Source organism: Piliocolobus tephrosceles, chromosome 1 (genome assembly GCF_002776525.5).
Source record: "Piliocolobus tephrosceles isolate RC106 chromosome 1, ASM277652v3, whole genome shotgun sequence".
NCBI classification, from domain to species: Eukaryota; Metazoa; Chordata; class Mammalia; order Primates; family Cercopithecidae; genus Piliocolobus; species Piliocolobus tephrosceles.
Genome location: NC_045434.1, coordinates 72,749,420 through 72,773,486, shown reverse-complemented (window position 1 = coordinate 72,773,486; position 24,067 = coordinate 72,749,420). Strand labels below are relative to the sequence as shown.

Below are 24,067 nucleotides of genomic sequence, written 5' to 3'. Positions count from 1 at the left end.
TCTTTAATTATGGATTAGAATAATGTGAGTATGAAAAACTAAAGAGAATGATGGAGAGAGCACAAACACATGTGAATGGCAAAAATTAACCAATCAACCAACCTACACTTGGTTATATTAGAATGTATTTTTGTCATTTGCTAATGTCCACCATAAAAGTAAGGATTAGCACTTTTCTGTGGGATTCTACCTGATTTGAAACATCTATTCAATAATGAGAAACATATGATCAACAAATTAGTTTTTCTAGGGTGTGCAAGTGCCACTTACTGACCTGGAATAAGTACTTTGCTCAATGACTCTCAAGGCTACAACATTCACCTTGCACAGGTGAACAGTCAACTCCCAATGATCAGTTTACAACATCTCCAGTATTTTTCCACACTTATGAATTAACTATCAATTTAAATTATACATAACAGGTTTCCAATCATTCCTTATGAAACATATTGAATATATAATCTTTAAAAAAATCAAACAAATGTGTAAGTTTGGGAATAAAAATTAAAATTTTACAGCATAGTAGTAGCAACCTGGCTTATGTAAAACTATTTATAAAATGATAAATTCTATTCAATTTATTTAACTGGTAGATGAAAGTATTGTGCCATGATAATTTATGGTTACGTCATTATTTTACAGAGCTTCAAAAGTATTCTCAGCTGCAAATATAAAACAACCTAATTATCAAGAAGAAAAATAAAAACTATGAAAAGATAAAGAAAATATTCTGAGGTCCTATAGAATAATTTTTACAAATGGCAGCTTCTTTACTACTAGACTTCCCTTGGATTCTTCACACTGATCCTGTACTTAGTAGACGATGCCATGTCTTAGTACACATATCCTGCTTTTTTAAGTGGTTATTGTGGAGTCCTCTGCGAATTGTTTAATTCTTCATTATCCTTCCTTTTGAATGAATTGGGGAGTTATCTTCATTGCTTGATATCCTGACAGATTGTTTTGTGTCAGAGTTTCTAAGCAAAGCACCAGGGTGTGCTAATTGCTGAGTCCTTTGTGCACTGTTAACTCTCACCTGCTCTGAAAAACTGGATTGCAGCATAGTTTTCATCTTCAAATGTCTTTTTCCTAATCCCCTATTTTGTGCTGTGCCACAGAATAAAGATATTTATTTGAAAAAGAGAGATATGGATTACTGTGGGGGAAAAAAAGAGAGTAAATGAAAATAATCCTTAAGCATTAGCAAAGGGAAATGGCATTTTAGAAAAAAAAAGAAAAGAAAAGCAGATTGGTCAATTTTTAATGTTGAAACCAGATCATTCCATGGATCTCAGAAAATTCTTTCTGAATGTGGAGAGGTACAACAAATAGGTTTTAGGTGACTTTTTCCACAGTAAATACTTCTAACCCAAAACAAGTCCTCAAAAGTAAGGGTGGAAGGCAAGGATCGGGAAAGAAAGGAAATGGAAGATAGAAAGAACAATTCATCAAATGAGCATAATCAGATGCTTTTTATTTGCTTATACGACCTGACAGCCCTGAAAAAAAGAAACCCAATTAGTATTTAAGACTATTTCTAAAAAGGCAAATAAAAATTTGGAAAATATATCTGTTATCTCTAGGTGGTTGTATTATCAATGGTTTATCTTCTCATTTTTCCTTTTATATGTACTCATTTTTAAAAAATTTCTATAATATATACATATTATTTTTGCAAAACATTAGAAAAAATAGCTCACAAGAGCAAATGATTCAAGAGCAGAGTAATTTGAAGTAAGCGCGGTGCTTCTGGCGCCAAGGAGGAGATCTGGGTGGTGAGTCAGAAGTCCTAAGGTGGAAGCTTACAGAAAGAAGGGCATCTTCACGTATTTCCAATGATTATTCAGGAAAAGTCTTTTGGTGACTTGTGGGATGTTAAATTTAACTTTCTTCTTGCATTTTGCCTGCATATATTTTTCCAACAGTTGCTAGAGATAATCAAAGAAAAACACCAAGGATACTGCAAAACAGAAAAGTAAACTAAATAGGAGTGGTCAGAGAAATAAAGGAGCCTCTTTATACTTGAGACATAATGGTAGTGTTAGGTGAGGACTGAGGAATGCGAGATATGGGTTTTTTTGAGGTTACATTGTGGGGAGCAGGAGGGGCATAAAGCTTTTACTGCAGTGGTAACATCTGGAAGGAGTGGGGCTCTTTAAAGACCGATTAGGATATTTCTAGGCAGAAAAGATAGAGTATAAAGTGATGGCTCCCCATCCCCCATTCTCTGAGCCTGAACTTTTTCTTCTGTTATAATTGGAGTCCATATCTCATTTCAATATTGGCATCAAGTGTTTTCTCCTTGGGATAAATCCTCACCTAGAAACAAAAGAAATTAAAGGGGAATGGAAACTGCACAAATGCAGAAAAATTGCATTGCTGGTTTAAACTAGATAAATGCATATTTTTAACTATAGTTCTGAAAAATCCTAGTACCCAGAATAGGCTTACCGTCTCCCAGAATTGCCAATTATCAGGAAGAGTGTTTTATTATGTCAGTATATTCACATTCTCTAAATCTCTAAAAAATCTTGAAAAACCAGAGAAATGCAGTCAGTTTTTCAAGGTCACCCAGAGAAATCCAGTGTCCTTTTCACACAATCTAGTTCTCTGGATGCTTTTCCTCCCAGAATAAACTGTTTTATAAAAATTATAAGAGGGGGAAAAAAGATACAGAAGCATTTATTTTCTTGAGAAGGTAAGGAAAATAATTATGTGTGGGAACCTCTTAGACTTCCAAAGAGTCTGTAGGAAGGCTAATGCTGTTAGGAAAGGGACAGCTTTGTTTTATAGTCCCCGATATCTGTTTTTTAGTGTGGAGGGAAATGGTCGGTTTCAGAGCTGTGCTTGCAACCCATGCAGTATATCTGACACGCTGCCCTCTGGGAAAACCCGCCAGTGGGGGAATTGTTACGGTGATGCAGTACAGCTTGTAACTTGGAATCCCGTCGGAGAACTTTGTAGTTGCTTGTCAGTCAGTGGGAAGATAAAAGAGGCAGCTTCTTTTCAAGCAATCTGAATTCATTTTCCCGTAATGAGTTAGGGGGGTCAGGCAGCAGGAGTGAGTTCACCTGAGATCTTATAAACTATATTTCCTGGTGGAAGAAAGAGCGGAGGAGAAAAGGGAACATAACGTCCACCACGCAGCTGTAGAACAGCATAATGTGGCTTGTCGTTGGTCTGTTTCTTTTTATGCCCACATATCCGGATTTCAGAACATATATTTTTAGAAAGAAAGATCAAAGAAAGTACATCTTTATCTCATTTAAAAATATAAAACCCAACGTGTAAAACTGAAACTCAGTTAAAGTCTAAAGCAGCAGATGATAGTATTTCATAAACAAACACTCATCAAGCAACAATATGTTAAAGATATTGTACTATGTCTTATTACATTACATCATTATTAACCACACAATTTATTTTAGAGACTTAGAATAAATTAAATGAGTGTCATGATAAGGAGCTCTTTTAGTTACAGACAACAGCCCCAGACCTCTCTTCCTGACCATTTCAGGTGTTGTTTCTAAATTAACATAAAAGACATTAGGAATAAAAACTCTGGGAGAATGTTCTTATGTTCAAAGCAAGTATTAATATAAAAAACAGTGGGAATGTAGGGGAAATAGAGAAAATTATTCCGTTCCTACTTGTTTGGATGCAAATGTCTCTTAGGCAAAAAAGAAAGTATAGTTTTTAATATCTTTCCATTAGGTTCCAACACATTTCTGGATGTATAAATACATACAAATCTAAACACTTGGGAAATCAAAAGGCATTTTTTTTTTCTGGACTACAAATCATGGCCATATTGTTAATGAAAATATAAATGGGCAATAATAAGATATATGTCATTTCAAATATTTGACTATAGAATGTATGTGTACTGAATGTATTGACACTTCTGATTGTATATCATATCATGGCCAATAAAGCTATAGAAATGTTTAATTAGGACATATTCTTCCACAAGAATGGAGTTAAGCATTAATTTATCAAACTTGTTTAAGAACTCATCTGTTCTCAACACATACACAGCAGCTTATTGAATTTGTGTCTGATACCTAATTGGCTATTTTCTTGACATAATGAACAAGTGCATACTCTATGCTGTTGTGTCTGTGGAGGCAGCGGTGTAATGACGAAACGGAAATTGTAACCATGGGCTGTACGCTGAGTTGTACACTGAGTCAGGAAATGCGGCCCACAGAGGCATGAGAGGGCACAGGATTTCATTGTCCTCATGGCTTAACTTTATATTTCAAACTCTGCAGAGCGTCTCTGTGGAGGAATCTCTCCATTCTTTTTTTTTTTTTTTTTTTTTTTCTTTTTTTTTTTTTGAGATGGAGTCTCGCTCTGTCGCCCAGGCTGGAGTGCAGTGACGGGATCTCGGCTCACTGCAAGCTCCGCCTCCCGGGTTCACGCCATTCTCCTGCCTCAGCCTCCCAAGTAGCTGGGACGACAGGCGCCCGCCATCTCGCCCAGCTAGTTTTTTTTGTATTTTTTTAGTAGAGACGAGGTTTCACCGTATTAGCCAGGATGGTCTCGATCTCCTGACCTCGTGATCCGCCCGTCTCGGCCTCCCAAAGTGCTGGGATTACAGGCTTGAGCCACCGCACCCGGCCGGAATCTCTCCATTCTAACTCCTCATGAAAGGAGCCTGTTAGAAGCAAAATACAATCAGCAGATCACCCAAATGATGTACCTTTCGTTTTGGAAGGCTTTGCATAATTTTAAAAAATAAAATGAAATTATCCTATTTAGAGAATTTTTTAAGGCATTTAAAAATACTCAAACCATTTTCAAACCCACACCTAAGTGATTTGGGGGTTTCTAATACATGCATGATAAAGTTTAACTGGATAAACCAGTGATAGGGCAGACATACAATGTTTTCCTATAGTTGTATACTACTGATAGACCGGTCTAGTGTTGGTTTTTGCATGCTTTGTTGTTGCAAGGCTTCAGTGCTTGTTGAATAAATAGCAATATTAGAATCAGTTTTTAGATTTTGGTAGACTGAACATACAGCCATTATACCTAGGAGGTTCTCAGCAGGAAAGTGTCAACTGTGAAATGAATGATGTTAGAGGGAAACGGAAGAATGGGTTACACAGAGAAATAGAAAAAAATCTAGCCATCTGGGGCCAATGTCCTTCTCTAGCCTCTAAGACACACTCTACAGCAAGGAATTCCCTTCTCTGATTCCTGAACTTCTCCTGTGGGAGTCTAGAGATCAACTTCCTTGGATGGTGATGCGTCCTCATCATTACAGAGAGTTATGAGGATTACAAACCTTATGTTTGGCCCCTTAGAAAGTGATAATAGGTGACTCCTAAATCATAGGTCTATATACCAAGAACAGCCCACATCAAACATATTTCCCAACTTTTTGTTTGAAATTCTTCATAATCAATGTGTTACTTTACTCAATTATTAGTGTTGCAGAATCTAAGGATTCTAGTGGGCTATTTACAAAAAAAAAAAAAAAAAAGCATATAGTTTTTAGAGAATTTGTATTCTTTATTTATAAATAAAGTTGCAGATAAAATTCACGTTTTTTCTTCCAGCAATATGCCTTTGGGGAGACAGCAAAGGAGTTTTACACCCAAGGAGCAGAAATCAAAAATCATAGAATTAAATTAAGAAATGTATTTGTAGGCCGGGTGCGGTGGCTCAAGCCTGTAATCCTAGCACTTTGGGAGGCCGAGACGGGCGGATCACGAGGTCAGGAGATCGAGACCATCCTGGCTAATATGGTGAAACCTCGTTTCTACTAAAAAATACAAAAAACTAGCTGGGCGAGGTGGCGGGCGCCTGTAGTCCCAGCTACTTGGGAGGCTGAGGCAGGAGAATGGCGTAAACCCGGGGGGCAGAGCTTGCAGTGAGCTGAGATCCGGCCACTGCACTCCAGCCTGGGCGACAGAGCAAGACTCCATCTCAAAAAAAAAAAAGGAAATTTATTTGTTTATTTGGACATTCATGCATTTGTTCATGTAAAAAGCATGTATCTAGCTTGTTTTATGGAGCAAGACAGAAACAAAATGGTAGGTGCTGGGATCGAGTGGAGAAACTTCCTCTATCCAGAGTTGAATCCTATGTTGTTTTATTTTGCTAAATTTATTAAACATTTAAATTTATATGAATGATGGTGCCTGTTCCCGGGGTATTTATTCCTTCCCATTGTAAACCTATTTCTCCAAATCATCACTATGCTAACTTAATCACTATGCTTTCAACATCTGAAATATTTTGAAAGTACTTAAGTATCTGCAAGTATGGTCTGTGTGCTGAAGAGGCTTGTGGTTTACAAGGGGAGCTAGAAATTACTCAAGTAATCATATAGAAATATAAAATTACAGACTTTAATAATTATTAAGGCAAAATTATATGTAACTACGATTTTCATAATAAGAAACAATATAAATTAGAGGGTCAAGAAAGTTCTTTTGAGCTGATGACATTTAGGGTAACTGTAACATGACTAGACACCAACTCAGAAACTAGAAAGAGGATTCCAAAATGAATGGCATTTTTAAAGGATACAAGGAAAGTAAAATTGTGGTGGATTTGAGGAAATGAAGGAAGACCCTTATAGCTGGGATAGGGAATGAAGAAAAGAATGGCATAGATGAGACTAGAAAGTTACACAGGAGCTAATTCATGCAGCAGACTGTTTTAAGGACTTTGGCATAAAGTGAAAGTGTAGTTGCAATAATTACAAAAAATTGTCAAATTTTCAGTTGTTACACAGATGAATATTAGTTACATTTAGTAGCTAAAGGCTTAGATTGGAGTATCGTTTTTCTTCAGAGATAGTTTTGTTAAAATGGTACCAATTAGGCCGGGCACAGGGGCTCACGCCTGTAATTCCAGCAGTTTGGGAGGCTGAGGCAGGTGGATCATGAGATTAGGAGTTCAAGACCAGCCTGTACAAGTTGGGGAAACCCCGTTTCCACTAACAATACAAAAAAATTAGCCAAGTGTGGTGGCAGGCGCCTGTAATCCCAGCTACTCAGGAGAGTGAGGCAGAGAATTGCTTGGACACGGGAGGTGAAGGTTGTATGAGCCAAGATCGCGCCACTGCACTCCAGCCTGGGCGACAGAGCGAGACTCTGTCTCAAAAAAAAGAAAAAAAAAGATACCTATTATAAATGTGTTATTGGCTTGCAGTCGTTTTTTCTATGGAGGTATACATATGTGTATTCATGTGTTTCCATATATAATGTATTGGGATCTTACTACAAACACATATACTTTACACATTTAACATTATATCATGAATATTTCTTGTATTACACAAAAAACTCTCATAACAAGTATTTAATACTCAATAGGTATTTAATATACCATAGTATAGATGTGCCAGTATGTATTTATCAATTCCTTATTGTTGGCTATGTAGGTTTTTTATTCTTACTATTTGAAAGAATATTTGTTAACACATACTTCTACATTTTTTTCTTGATATGTATAACTACAAAGGAATTGCTAAATTAAAGGTTGAGTATATTTTTGAAGACATGTGATATGCATGGCAAAATGCTTTCAAAAAATTACATCATTTCACATGGTTTCTAATAGTATACAAATGTGTTCATCTGTCTGTAATTATATCAATTTGATAGATAAAAATGGTAGGTTGCTTTAATTTGCATTTCTTTTATTCCTATTGAGACCAAACATTTTCCATATGTTCTTTCTCTATTTGTTTGTTTGTCTTTCTTTTTTGTCTGCTCACACACTTTACCCAGAATATTTTAAAGGTTTTAAAATTTATTTTGGTATTTATGGCAGCTTAAATATTATAGATAGTAATTCTTAGTCATTACAATTTTAAATATTTTATCTGATTTATCTTTTTGGTCTTTTTGTAAGGTTTATGATGTAGTATTTTAGATTTTTGATAATTAAATCTTTGCTAATTTATTTTTATAACAAATATTTTCTCCATCTAAAGTTGAAACACATGTTGCTTTATTTTGCTAAATTTATTAGACTTAAATTTGTATACATAATGCTGTCTGTTTCTGAGCTATTTATTTCTTCTCTTTATACCTGTTTCTATTCTGATTGAATTGTGGTGCTTTCAGCATCTTAATTACTTAGAAAATGCCTTTGTATCTTATGGGTAAAGTTAATATTTTCTCCCTCCAGATTATTATTCATTTCTTTTAAAAGGTCTTAGTTCTTTTCATATGTATGTTCTTCCAATTGAACATTAGATTGAGTTAAAAAAATGATACCAATACTTTTAATGGAGTCTCCTTCTTATACATTAATTCTTGTGCAACTTACATCTTCAAATATTTCTCATCTGGAAATGTGTTATTGTTCCATTTACTTAAGCAGCTTGTATCTCACAGTAAGATTTTGTTATTTTCCTCATAAAGACCTCAGATTTTTCATTAGGGTTATTCCAGGTATTTTTACTTTTGTGATTGTGTTCATTTATTTTTATTATAATGTTAAAAAAAACTCTGGTATTACATCAGTGTTTTTGAAGCATGCCATTTTTATTCAACACTTTAAAAATATTTATAAATCTGAGTTAGCAATTTCTCCAGCTCCGGGAAGACAGAAAATACACAGATCTGTACTTTCAAAGAATGTGAGTTCAGCTCACTCAGTCATATGAACTTAGCTGGATATACCACATTAACAGACTGGATAGACCTTTTTACTTTGAATAGAAAGAGCTGTAATTCAAGTACTGTGTCACAGATGCAATCCATACACTATGGTTTCTTTAAATAAGCCATGACCAATTGATTTTTAGTAATTATTTGCTTCCAGTAATTCATGTGAGATTATTAAAATAACCTTATAAGATAAATATAAGAGGTTTCAAATATTCCTATCCATTGAGAACCCCAGAAATTTTCCCTATTAAAATTTTCAGAAAAAAACAAATAGGTGCACAGGAAAATCCTTATAAAATTATGTCCTTGACAGAGATTATTTGTATAATAAAAATCAAGAGGGTGGATGTTTCTAAATATTCAACTATATGGATTGAAGACATTGTGGTAAATCCATTACAAAGGTTATACTGTATATTTGTTGATGATAAAATATATATTCTTACAACTATAAAACAATGAGCATCATAAAATTCTATAATTGCAACATATGACAGTAGATCATATATATAGATGTATATATAGAGAGAGAGATGTGTGTATGTGTATATATATATGAACAAATATGAAGGACACACACCAAAATATACCAAAATATTAATAATAATGATTATCTTCAGATTTTAGATAATTTCAGCTTTTGTCTTTATGGTTGCTGATATAGCCTTAACATTTACAATAAAAAAAATTTTCTTTTATATTTAGAAAAAGAAGAAATATATGAAGCCAAAAGAGAAAAACGCAGGGGAAGGAGGGAATTTATATCATGCTTCATCTCATACCAAAACTATTGGAAGCATTTCAGAAACAAAAGACCTTAAAACTTCAAACTCTAATAAGAAATTGGGAACAAAAATCTTGAGTTCATTATACAAGGGATGTTAAAAACCTTGGGCCTCAGTTCCTTTCAGAAGCCCAGCCATTGCAATTATTATTTATTATCACCTTACTTTTGCTTGAATCTCTTCAACTAAAAGTGGTTTACTTCCACTTTTCCCTAATAATTTATGTCTTTATGGTAATAGATTTTCTTATTATCTTTCTGATTTGTACCTGTTTCCTATTTAATGATTTACTCTGCATGGCATACATGTCAAAGTTATCATGCTAGAAAAATTATTATGCTATAATAATTATGGTACCATCAAACTGAATTAAATTATGTTTCATTGTAAATAGTAAAATGTATTAATTTTTTTAAAAGCCTTTTTATGCCAGTGGAGATAAATAAAGTTACCTTTATGTACTTTCATTAAACACAATGACAGTACAAGCCAAACGACAGAACTGATAAAAAATCAACGCACTCCTTCTTGTAATGCTCATAAGTTGTTCTGAAATCAGCTTTCTTAGGACTATGAATTCAATGCAATGTATGGAACAGAATCTGTGCATTCTGTGAATAAAAGTTTCACTTCCAGCTCTTGTGAGTCTAGCTAGGCAGATCTTTGAACAATGAGGTTTTCTTCCATTGATTTAAAATGGAAATGAACCTACATTTGAAATGTGCATTCTAATTGTCCCTTTAGCACATCAGAACAGCACTATCTGGTTTAGTCTTGGAAGAGTGTAAGTGTCCAGGAAATTATCCATTTCTTCCAGATTTTCTAGTTGCTTTGCATAGAGGTGTTTATAGTATTCTCTGATGGTAGTTTGTATTTCTGTGGGTTCGGTGGAGATATCCCCTTCATCATTTTTAATTGCGTCTATTTGATTCTTCTCTCTTTTCTTCTTTATTAGTCTTGCTAGCGGTCTGTCAATTTTGTTGATCTTTTCAAAAAACCAACTCCTGGATTCATTGATTTTTTGGAGGGTTTTTTGTGTCTCTATCTCCTTCAGTTCTGCTCTGATCTTAGTTATTTCTTGCCTTCTGCTAGCTTTTGAATGTGTTTGCTCTTGCTTCTCCAGTTCTTTTAATTGTGATGTTAGAGTGTCAATTTTAGATCTTTCCGGCTTTCTCTTGTGGGCATTTAGTGCTATAAATTTCCCTCTACACACTGCTTTAAATGTGTCCCAGAGATTCTGGTATGTTGTATCTTTGTTCTCATTGGTTTCAAAGAACATCTTTATTTCTGCCTTCATTTCGTTATGTACCCAGTAGTCATTCAGGAGCAGGTTATTCAGTTTCGATGTTTTTGAGTGGTTTTGATTGAGTTTCTTAGTCCTGAGTTCTAGTTTGATTGCACTGTGGTCTGAGAGACAGTTTGTTATAATTTCTGTTCTTTTACATTTGCTAAGGAGTGCTTTACTTCCAATTATGTGGTCAATTTTGGAATAAGTGTGATGTGGTGCTGAGAAGAATGTATATTCTGTTGATTTGGGGTGGAGAGTTCTATAGATGTCTATTAGGTCCGCTTGGTACAGAGATGAGTTCAATTCCTGGATATCCTTGTTAACTTTCTGTCTCGTTAATCTGTCTAATGTTGACAGTGGAGTGTTGAAGTCTCCCATTATTATTGTACGGGAGTCTAAGTCTCTTTGTAAGTCTCTAAGGACTTGCTTTATGAATGTGGGTGCTCCTGTATTGGGTGCATATATATTTAGGATAGTTAGCTCTTCCTGTTGAATTGATCCCTTTACCATTATGTAATGGCCTTCTTTGTCTCTTTTGATCTTTGATGGTTTACAGTCTATTTTATCAGAGACTAGGATTACAACCCCTGCTTTTTTTTGTTCTCCATTTGCTTGGTAGATCTTCCTCCATCCCTTTATTTTGAGCCTATGTATGTCTCTGCATGTGAGATGGGTCTCCTGAATACAGCAGACTGATGGGTCTTGACTCTTTATCCAATTTGCCAGTCTGTGTCTTTTAATTGGAGCATTTAGTCCATTTACATTTAAGGTTAATATTGTTATGTGTGAACTTGATCCTGCCATTATGATATTAACTGGTTATTTTGCTCGTTAGTTGATGCAGTTTCTTCCTAGCCTCGATGGTCTTTACATTTTGGCATGTTTTTGCAATGGCTGGTACCGGTTGTTCCTTTCCATGTTTAGGGCTTCCTTCAGGGTCTCTTGTAAGGCAGGCCTGGTGGTGACAAAATCTCTAAGCATTTGCTTATCTGTAAAGGATTTTATTTCTCCTTCACTTATGAAACTTAGTTTGGCTGGATATGAAATTCTGGGTTTAAAATTCTTTTCTTTAAGAATGTTGAATATTGGCCCCCACTCTCTTCTGGCTTGTAGAGTTTCTGCCGAGAGATCTGCTGTCAGTCTGATGGGCTTCCCTTTGTGGGTAACCCGACCTTTCTCTCTGGCTGCCCTTAAGATTTTTTCCTTCATTTCAACTTTGGTGAATCTGGCAATTATGTGTCTCGGAGTTGCTTTTCTCGAGGAGTATCTTTGTGGCATTCTCTGTATTTTCTGAATTTGAATGTTGGCCTGAATAGACCAATAGCAGGCTCTGAAATTGAGGCAATAATTAATAGCCTACCAACCAAAAAAAGTCCAGGACCAGATGGATTCACAGCTGAATTCTACCAGAGGTACAGAGAGGAGCTGGTACCATTCCTTCTGAAACTATTCCAATCAACTGAAAAAGAGGGAATCCTCCCCAACTCATTTTATGAGGCCAACATCATCCTGATACCAAAGCCTGGCAGAGACACAACAAAAAAAGAAAATTTTAGACCAATATCCCTGCTGAACATCTGAAAACTTATGACATCTAAATGCACATTGAATATACCTGATAAAAAATCTGAATTGAAATATCCTGCAAGTGTAAAATACAAACATAGATTTGGTAAAAAAAAAAAAAAAATGTATCATTATTAACTTGTAAGTTTTAATTACATGTTAAAATAATGATATATTTTAGATAGATTGGATTAAATAAGGTATACTACTAATTTTTTTTTTGAGACTGAGTCACTCTGTTGCCCAGACTGGAGTGCAGTGGTGTGATCTCAGCTCACTGCAATTATAGAATTTTATGATGCTCATTGTTTTATAGTTGTAAGAATATATATTTTCTCATCAACAAATATACAGTATAACCTTTGTAATGGATTTGCCACATACCACATTGTTTCAAATGTATTTAAAAGTTTTCCAGTAACTGAATCAATGATCAATTTTTAATTTAAATTCATTAAAATCAAATTAGAAATTCAGCTCCTTAGCCACATTGGCCACATTTCAAGTGCTCAATAGCCATATGTAGATAGGGGCTATTGTATTGGACAGCAAAGGTTTGGAACACATGTACAAGATGTTAACACAGAGGGAAAGTTAAAAGTTAAATCAATGCAATACTAACTATTGGGAATGTTTTGTCTACCGGATTTCAAGAAGCAATGACGTGACTGATATTTTTCTCATTGAATCAGCTGCTTGGCTGGTTGGCTCAACTGATAGAGTCAAACAGTTGCTGGGTTTTATATACAAATCATCTCCTTGTTTATTTGGCCCTCCAATTTTCCTAAGGCAAATATTTTTGCAAGTTATGCCAAACTTTGTTTCTCCTGAATATCCTTGTTATCCTCAAATATTGCTGAGTGTCCCATGAATATAACTGTTAAATGCTGTTTTGAGTTAAAACCAAGAACACCTATATTGAGAAAAAAATTAAATGTAGTTAATGTTATACCACCATGTTTTGTTCTACCTTCTCAACTGTCTTATAAATCATGTAAATAAGCACCATAAACATCTACTGAGTGATTCTATAATAGTTTGGATCTACAGGTCCATCATTTGTGATGACACATAGAAGTTGGCCCAGGAAAGCTAAAAGTATGTCGTATGTCAAATAATGCCTTCCATCAAGTTTAGAGCAGCATTTCTTCCCCAGCATTACAACTTTGTGTAATGGCACTTAACAGTATTGGCATTTCTGATATGACTTCTTTTGGCTAGTTCAGCATTCTTAAAAAATAAATAGTTTTTCACCCTGTGATTGAAAGGGTTAAATAGTACCAATTCATTACACTCACAAAAGGATTTATTTTGTCCTCATAAATCAGTTTTATTCCACATTTTTATTATTCCCTTGGGTGAGCTACTCCAATTGAAATCAATACAAGTGCAAGTGACACAATCAATCTCGATATTTGATTATGGATCGGAGATCCGTAGGTCCGCTTTTAGCCAGTTTCTTTCTGATCATCTCCCCCAAATAACTGAATATTTTTATTGGCATCTATGAGTTATGAACATGTTTTGAAAGCAGATAATAATCTTCATTTGTATACTGACAATGGAAGCCTCACAAATGAACAAGGATTAAAAAATAAAGACTTAAAATATGTAGCTATAGCATCATCAAAAAACTCTTCAAATTTCTCAGTATTTTTCTTAAGATGAAGTCATGTTTTTAAATAACTTTATTCTTTCTTTTAAAAAAAGACCTGTTAATACAACTGGTGGCTATAAACCATATTCTTAGGGTGCTATTAGGTAAATGACTATTTTTCATGACAAAGATCTTATTTACTTTCACATGCTTGTTTCAGAGCTGAACCATATCAACTGGTCTAGGTTAGTAATAGGAGAACAGTTAAGGTGAATAAAATGCCTTTGAAGGTATCCAGGCTAGTTCTTTTCATTTCTATAATTATGCAGACCAGAAAGCCACCATCTGGGGGATTTAAAAGAGAAAAACAGCTCAACTTTAAATTAGAGAGCAAAATTGATTAAGCTGCTCCTCAAGAGGCCAACATTTATATATCAAACTCTCTTTGCTTTACAAACATATTTATATCTTATGATCCTTTACATATCAAATGCTTATTTTGGTACTCATGGTACCATATTATTGTTTTCTTGCCTCTGACTCTAGCCACCTGTTCTAGGTTCTTAAGCAAAATATTTGAAAAGGCACAATTAAACCATCTAGCAATTCATTATTTGATACTTAGAATAAGGCAATTATTTTGATGCACTTATCTAATCATATTCTTAAAATAAATTTCAAGGTAATATTGACACTGCATTTGTTACTTTCAGCAAATATTTTTGCCTTATTTAGCCATTTACTTATTTTCACTAGAATCCATAAGAAGGGGATGTTTCATGTTTTGGACAAATTACCTCCCACTGATTTTTTTTCAGGAAGACATATAACTTTGAACGTTGTAGAAAAGTATTTTAGAAGCAGTTAAAGTAGTAAACCCATATTTCTTTCATCCAAGCACCATTAATTACTCTTCAGTTAATCTTATTAAGCCTTTAGAACAGCAGCTATATAAGCCATATAAGCTAGGCACTTGGATTTCCATTGGCAAACTTCCTAGGAATGTGGAATTAGGGGACTATCTAGAACTTATTTTTGTCCAGCTTCATTTCCTTTTCAGTAATTTGCATTTATTAATGCTGAATAATGAAAGATAGTTAAAGCGTTAATGAAGGTATGGTGCAGTGATGTAACACAGGGCTATATCAACAAAATGTTCTTTCCACATGCTTTGTTCAACTCTTTAAAAAAATATTTACTCAAAAGAATCATTCTAGAAAGTGGAAATTGCTCCCTTTATTCAGGAAGGCGGAATATTTTTAAAAAGTTAGCTTCTTTAATTGTTTAATTCAGAGGTTGGCAAATATTTTCTATAAAGGGACAGAAAGTAAACACTTTAGACTTTGCAGGCAATATATTCTCTGCCATAATTACTCAATTCTGCAGTTATACCATGAAAATTCCTAGAAAGATAATTCCTTTTGTTCTAATAAACCTTTATTTCCAAAAATAGGCAGCTGGCCAAATTTGGCTTGTAGACTGTAGTTTCTGGGTCTCTGTTTTATTATAACTTGTTTATAAATTAAGATACAATTTACATACTTTCCTTGGATATTTCAATCCTTTCAGATTCATTTGATTTTGCAACAATTATGAATGCTAATCTAAAAATCTATGTAATACAGAAAAACAACATCCACTACAATCCTACTACCCATAAATAACCAATGTTAACAAACAGTGAACATTATTTTAGAGCTTTCTCAATTCATGGGTGATTTCTTGATAGCAAACAACAGAAACAAATTTGGTTAATTCAGGCAGAGATGAATTATATTAAAGGAATTCAACAGTTCAAAAAGTTACCAGGAAAGCTGGAGAGTCAGATTTGTGCAGAACCACAAATAACATGGCCCAGACGAGCTTGTGCCTTCTTAGGACACCCCCACCGGCACCATCACCATTCAGCTGCTTTGAAAATTATCACTCTGCTTCTGGATTCTCAACAATTTTAGAGGCATCTTGAATAATCCTTAGTTGACTGTGAGCCTTTGTTTCACTGGATCAAGCTCTGTAGTCCCTAGGTGAAAGCAGTGCAACTGACTGGCAATCCCATGGTCTTACCACATGAACTTCAGCTGTCCTTTCATTTACAAAAACAAAGAAAATTAAGTTATATTTCTAATCATTTATTTCTACATACCTATTATCGTCTCCCTGATTGTTGTAATTTCTTGATCATTTTTCTTGTACATGAATTACGAGTCTTTCAAGGCTTTTCATCATACAATTGATTTAGATCTTAGCTCTCTATTCTGTTCCTGGCTTTTTCTAACTTATTTATTAAATACTTAATGCATTTTTAAATTTCCAGATTGTTTCTCTGTCTCTGCAATATCATTTTATCATCTTATAGGGAATATATATCATTTTTCCCCAAACTGCATGGTTATTTTGTCTTTTTATGTTAGAATCCTTTCTTCCTCTTTAGCTGTATGTACAATACTCTATATATTTCTTTTTCTTCAACCTCATCTTGCTTATGCCTTGTATGGGCAGTTCTGTCCAGATTTTGCTCTGGTTCTGAGCTTGGTCTACTTCCTTTCCCTTCTGGTGCTAGTCAGTCTTCTTTTGACCTAAACTTTGAGCACTAGGTGTTGCTAGAGAGTGCAAAGATGCACTGGGCAGAATTCTGGGGAATCCAGATTTTCTGTCTCCTCTGAGATCCTATTATATGGCTTTTGTGGCAGCACTTGCTCCATTTATTCACATGCATCTCCCAATCCTGGGAACACCAGCTTCTTCCCCCAACTCAGCACAGGGCTTGGCAGAATGGCCAGTCCTGATTTCTCTTCCTATCTCTGCAGATTCCACTCATTTCATTTCTCTACACATTGGAGAGGATTTATTTGGCTTATACTCCTTCCTCTGGGAACAAAGGTAGGAGTTGTGCTATACTAAGAAAGAATTTACCATATCTTTCTTCTTTTAGGTTTCAATTTCATGTCAGTCATTTTTTTCCTTTTCCTTTATACATTTGTACCTGGAGAATTTTCAACTAAAATTGTTAATGTTCCTGTTTTCATAGCTTGTTTCCATTCTGTCAGGTATTTTGGAAAGACAGTTGTATAGTACCACTTAATTTAGAAGCTGTCAAAGTTCACAATTTGTCCAAAATCTCTTTCCAGCAAGGTGATTCATATATACAGTTCAGAGACTAACTCAGAGACTGTAAGGTGGCATCTGACTTTCCCCACCTCCTGGTGTTCATGTCCTTGTTTACTCTCCTTCCCTTGAATGTCTTCAAAACCTGTGACTTGCTTCTCACCAGTAGAACATAACAAAGGTGATAGCATGCCACCTCCATAAGATTGTAACCTATCTTGCTAGGAGACTCCCTCTTTTTGATACAGTAAGTGGTCATGCTGGGAGGCCCATATGGGAAGGAATGAGGGTGAACTCTAAACAACTCAAACGTAGTAACTGAGGGCAGCCTTGAGCCAATAGCTGGAAAAACTGAGACCCTCAGTATCGACAGCCTACAACAAACTGAAAGCTACCAACAACCACCTGAGCTTGAGAGAGATCCTTCCTCATTGGAGCCTTCAGTTGAGACTGCAGTCCTGGCCAACACCTTGACTGCAGTCTTTTGAGACCCTGAGCACAGGACCCAGTTAGCTGTGCCAGACTCCTGACTCACAGAAACTATGAGATTATAAATGTATGTTGCTAAGTTTGTGGTAATACCATGACACATCGATATGTAACTAACACAGGAACACCTGACTATGTGACTGTAGCATATGAAGCAGGTAGAACTCAACAGCAAAACATGATATCATTCTCGTCCAAACCCCCACATCATTGCTCTTCTTTTACAGAGTAACCATCTCAAGTATATACATTCTAGTGATTAGAAGAAATTGTTAAACATGTCATTAAACAAAGAATGGACCATAGGCCTTGTCTGGGATCAATAATGGTTGTCAAATTACTCGTCTGATCCTAGGAGCACCATAGGCTTAGCATGTTCAGAATGGTTAGTAAGGCTCTACCAGAATTTTAGAAGGAAATACATTTTGGTGATAAAATAGTTGTGTTCATGTCCAGTGTTTGGTGTGGAAGCTGGGGACCACTTTCTCTGGGAGTATATTTGTTCAAGTAACTCTTAGCTGATTGAGATAAGGCATCAGTTTGTTCAGCTGGAAAAAAGTTTGCCCAAATGGCAAATAATAAGTCAAAGTGGAAAAAAACCCTGACATTTCAGAGCATAACTTGGTTAGTGAAAATAAACCATACTTCTACAATTTACGATAGTCACAGTACATCTCTGAATTTACTCTCTCTCTCTTTCTGTGTGTGTTTATATACATATATAGTGAACTATGCTGAATTTTATATATCATATAGTGAACTTTATATATAAAATGTGTACTATACATGCATATATACATATATATTTCTTTCATTTTTATGACTATTTTTAGAGCAGTTTTAAGATTACGGAAATATTAAGCATAAGGTACAGAGATTTTTGTCTGTCCTTCATGCATTATAATTCCTTTCTGATGTTCATAAAATGAGATCCATTTAGGAAAATCTGACTGTGATACATAGAGAAATCTTGATGGGAAAAAATAAAACATGCTTCAACAAACTTTAAAAATAATTAGCAATATTTAGAACAGTAATTGTGCCTACACATTAAAAAGAAGAACAACAGAACAAAACACAAAGATTCTAGATATCTACAGAGCTGTCATTTCTCTTGTGTGGGCACAACCAGGGCAAATGTGTCTGAAGCATCTTTTGGTGAGTTGATAAAATGGTGCATGTATTTATTCCCTGCACTACAATTGTCATACTAGAAGAATGACCAATTTAAAGAGGAGTCAAAGAAGTACAGCTTTGACTAGATGACAACTAATTAAAATCACTATTACAGTAATTACAGTAATGTAAGAAATACGATGCATTAATCGAGCACCGTCCTCAGGAGGTCTTAGTGGTTCATAGGCTATTTATTTCTTTCTCTTTCAAATGTTCTGTGAAGAAGACAGCTTTGTGGGCATATGTCTATAAATATTTTATACATTGTCAAAAACGTAAGGCCAAGAATAGATTTCTTTCACCATATATTAATTACAAAATAAACAAACACTCAGCACCTTTCAGCTTCCTACCAACATGAGATCTATCAGAAAAATGGAATTTGGAAGAAACACTTGCTTTTTGGTTAAAATAATTTAGAATAATATTTTTGGAAGGGATAAATAACTGTAACTTAAATATTAATACAGGCTATCCAGAGCGACCTGAAATTCTTGGCTCACAGTAAAGGCTGATTTTGCCAGTTTACCTTGATCACAATTCTATGTCTTCTGATTTTGGTATTGGCAGAATTTTGTGATACTGAGATGGAACTAAACAGCTCTAAAATTTAGACCTCAATACCAGAAAAACATAGTATTTCTTTGTACAGCAAGAAGTGGGAAAAATTAGTTAATACTTTTTCTACTTTAAGGTGTAATTGGTTCCAGAAAAAGACTAACTTAAAGCAGGACCAGGCCTGACATATAAAATCCTCACAAGGTAACAAGAATCAGTTTGGTTTGTTCGCTGTCATTTCTCATTATAATCTTTGTCATGAGAATGGATTCATGTTGTGCCATTTTCTGTTCTTGTTACAATCTTTGTCACATGAATAAGATATCAGGATGTTAATGCCTGGCATACAATATTCCATGTGTGATGATACTGTACAGGACTACACTGACCTTTGCAATATTATGTATTCTGATTGGTTGTTCATGTCACCTCTTTCCCACAAGTTAATAAGGCTGTAAAAAGGAGAGAACTGAAATGGCCAGCCAGTCAAATTATAGAATATTGAAAAGGTCAGAGCAGTACAGCACAGAGGAAAAAAAAAATTATGGAATATATGGTGCATTAAAATTCTTGTGACAATGATTATAACAAGAATAGGAAAGGATACCCATTTATGTTATTTCAATCTAGAGAACCCCAAAGGATGGTATCCTCAGGACAGCAATCATTTACGCATCCCTGAGTCATACATGTGAAAATATCCATTTATGCTGTTTTTTCCTTAAAAAATAATTGCATAGAAGATTTTCTACTATTCAACAAAAAAGAACGTTGAAAATAAGATTTTCATCTTAGAAAAGGGGCATTAATATTGTTAACTTTTCAGTTAAGACTTTGTATTTGGGACTAAAGAAAAGGTTTTTTTATAAGTAAAATCTGTTGTTCATATAAGATTTATTTGGTCTATTTTTTCATGTAACACTTTTCTTTGAAATAAAATAGGACTGAATGAATTAACCTCTTTCAAGACCCTTTAGAATGTGGGATAGACTGAAAGAGCAGTTAGGAGTTTATTTAGAAATTCTACCTGATCTATACAAAACTTATTTTATCTTTATGATGTGTGATGTTGGTCAATACACAAAAAATCTTTCCTTCCTCTGCATCTTCAGTGCAAGATAGTGACAAAGAGGTATAATACTTAAATCAGAAACCCTGATGTTACTGTTCTTAATTGTGCAATAATGACTACTTATTTTTAAAATTGTTTTTATGCACATTTTAAATTTTCTTATAGAACAGCTTCATTGGATTTTGTAGTCTGTAAGGAGACATCTGTTTTAAACCTTAGCTTTACATTTATTTCACTAACAGAGTAAATATATTATAGTCCAAAGCTAGAGTCTGGACTCTAGAAGAATCATCCAGGATCCCAGCACCCTATGCTCCAGTGCTCATCCAGTAGGCCTGGGGTAGAATTCAGATATACAAATGTTTATGAGGTACCCGCACGTGATTTTGATGTAGGTTGTGCCTGGAACAGTGGTATTGGTAACCTCATTTTGCAAAGAGCTAAGTGAGATCCCCAGTTAAAGCCCTATAGCTCAGACAAAGCCACAGAGGGTGGAGGAGGGCAACTCAACTTCAAATCACAGTGCTTGGGTGGGGGTGAGGCAGGCAGTGGGGAGTTGTTGTTCCAGAACACAGAAGCTTAAAAGGTCTTACACCATCCACTTATACTCACAAATAGGGTCAGATTGGAGGGCCTACCAGACAGGAATGGTCACCTGAGATAGGACATGCTTATCACTTTCACAATTTCAAGCTTGATTTTTGAGGCTGAACCAACGAGGCTGTGTTTTCCAGTCTACTGAAAGCCCAGTTTATGCAGTGAAAAGTGGCAAAGCACAACCATCTCAAGAGCAGGAGTGTGAGGACATGCATTTTAAAAATCTACCCCTCCTCCCCAATATTGAGGAGCCTAGATTCCTAAAGTTCAAAGGAAGGAAGGAAAGACAGTGAGAATGAAATGGAGGAAGAACTAAAATCTGTGGATCCTGCTTTGGTTTTGAATCTGGACATTTTTGAGCTTCACTGAGGGCTGAAATCCTGTCAGCTACTCTAGGTCTGTGAATTGAACTGTATGTTTGTAGGGGTGAGAGAACATTAGACTCACTCAGCTGCATGGTTCCTGGAGATGTACAAGTTCTTTTTTGAGCTGAGCAAAATGGTTATGTAATTGCATGCTTCTCATAATTATTGAGTAATTATATACTTCTTATAATTACTGAGTATTCATTGTTCTATAACTAGAACTTAATGTTACAACTAATTATATAATTACCATGTATTAATGTTGTTATCTAGGAAGCTTAGAATAAAGTGCACTTATATATTTCCCCCTGCCATGCCATTTTCAAAGCAAGAAATAGTGTTTGTTTTTTGTTTGTTTTACAGCTCAAAATTTTCTTCAAAAACAAACAAGCAAAATGCAGTGGAGAAAACTTCACCAACATTATAATCATACACATTTACTTATTTATTTTGTATTTGTCCCTGGCTGAAAATTTGTAAAATTATATTCTCATGGCTTAATTTTAGAATTTGCATTGTTGCTTTACAAATTTCATTCTTTTATAAGACCTGCACAGTTATGCTACTTGAGAGTCAATTGAATATCTGCTTGAGTCTATAGGACAAGCTGACCTTTTTGAAAGTTTACAATTGAGCATGTTAATGACAGCAGAAATACTTCCAAGGAGCTCACTATCATGGGGACAGGAGATCTTCCCATCCTGACCATGTAATTGATCTTAGGCAATGGTTAGGATGTTCACATTTAATCTTAACCAGATTTCTTGAATGCAGGAATTATGTCTTATGTACTTGGGGCAAGTTCTCGTCAGTGCCTAGCAAAGCCTTCTCCTTGTATGCAGTTGGAGCTCAATAATCCTCAGTAGAAGCGAGTTGACTAGTTGTAAAGAACCTACGAAAGCTAAAATGACATAAATTGGAAATGTCTTTTTAGTGCATAATGAAATTATCAAAGGCTGCTTTGTGGGTTTCATAACGTCTTGCTAATATGTATTACACATATAGAGGAGTGCATTATCTACTTCCATTTTAGGGCCTTGAAATCACTCTTTAAGCTATGAATATGTCTTTATCTGCTTTTACTGAAAGTGAGTAGAAATTATCATTGTCATGTTTTAGCCCACAAGCACTGTTTATTTCTTTTGAAATAAACTACTTCTTTGGACGTGCCAATTTTGGGTCCAGAGTAATAAATTATATTATGCCACTAGGGCTCTCTTCTGCTCATGGAAAAAACTCCTGAGTATTTTGTAACAGATTTTCCAGTGATGTCCTCCATCCCCAAATTGTTATAAGTATCTTTTTAAATAACTTTTTGTATGTTTTTAAAGTGTGTTGAACCTACCCACATTTCAAGAAAATAGTCAAGTAATAACCAGATATCAGAATCTCTTTTGCATGATTTGATCTTCATTAATTTCAGTTTGAAATATAATATGATGGGACAGTGGCACATTGGTAGGGGATGAGATCAGTGCTGCTTTGTTCATTGAAAAACCTTAGAATTTTGATTAATAATACATTGTTAGGTTGGAAGGGGTAGAGAACAGGTAGGCAATTGCTACTGAGAAAATGAAATACACGGTATAAAATTCTTAGTCACTTGCTAGTTCTAAATGGCTAGAACGTATCAATTGTATGGATTACAACAAAAACAATAACATCATCCCTAGCTGCTGTTTATGAGCAACTATTATGTGATGGATAGGATAAAGAAATCATCTCACTTGATTTTCACAATAGCACTGCAATGTAAATACTGTATTATCATTCCCAGTTCACAGTTGAAGGACCAGATATTCAGAAATATTAAATAAATTAGCAAAGAGCACATTACTAAAGAATACAAGAACATGTTCAAATGCAGGACTTTCTGACAACCAAAATTATGTTCTTTCCTTTGCACTGTAGTTTGCTACTAAACTGTGTTAAAATATAATGTTTTTGTAAATATTGTAAACATTGCATTTTGTATACTATACGATGCAAGATCACTTTTAGTATGATGCCATCTTTTACTTTTTAAGCATTTGTTCAATAAAGATTATATCAGTATCTGGAGATCTTGCGAGTATGCTTGTTCTTCCCTTTGAAGCTCAATATCATGTGCTTTTTTAATTCATTTTTCTATATCTGCAGAAATTGTGTGTGAAAGATTAAATGTACATATAATAAAAAGTGGTGTTATATAGGAAGAAGGTTATTTGTAGTAAATATTGGTGCTCTTTTAAAGAAAAAGTCTCACTCTGTCCCCCAGGCTGGAGTGCAGTGATACAATTGCAGTTCATTGTAATTGCAAATTTGTAGGTTCAAGTGATTCTCCCACCTCAATCTCCTGAGTAGCTAAAACTACAGGGTCATACCACTGCAACTAGATAATTTTTAATTTTTAATTTTTTTTTTTTTAGAGATGAGGTCTTGCTATGTTGCCTTGCCTGTGTGGTACTCTTAATCATTCATTTTTCTGTTTTTTAAGAGTTATTGTATCATTTCTGAAATTGACAAAAATTAAGCAGCATTTAAAAAAATCATATCATAAATTTTTCAGGAATTCATCTAATATAGAAAAGTGTTACAATTTGCATTTGTAGCCCTTTTCTTATTTTAACCCTAATTTCTGACTCTTAACCTGAAATTTAACCTAATGGTGTAAGAGAGAGAGATAAAACACTGTTATTAGGCAGCAATATTTCCTGCATTGTGGACTGATGAGATTTAAGAATGGGTTTGCTAAAGCTTTGGAAGGAGAGTGGTGGTGGGAGCAGGGTGAGGACATACTGAAAGTAACTCTTTTATATAGGTAGGCAGCTTCTGCATTTTCTCATAA

General features: G+C 34.8%; 1 protein-coding gene across 1 annotated transcript in view; it reads left to right on the top strand.

The window, feature by feature from the left end:
- Positions 1-24,067, top strand: part of USH2A (usherin) — a 798,346-nt gene that overhangs the window by 460,862 nt on the left and 313,417 nt on the right. The gene's annotated exons all lie outside the window — the stretch shown is intronic.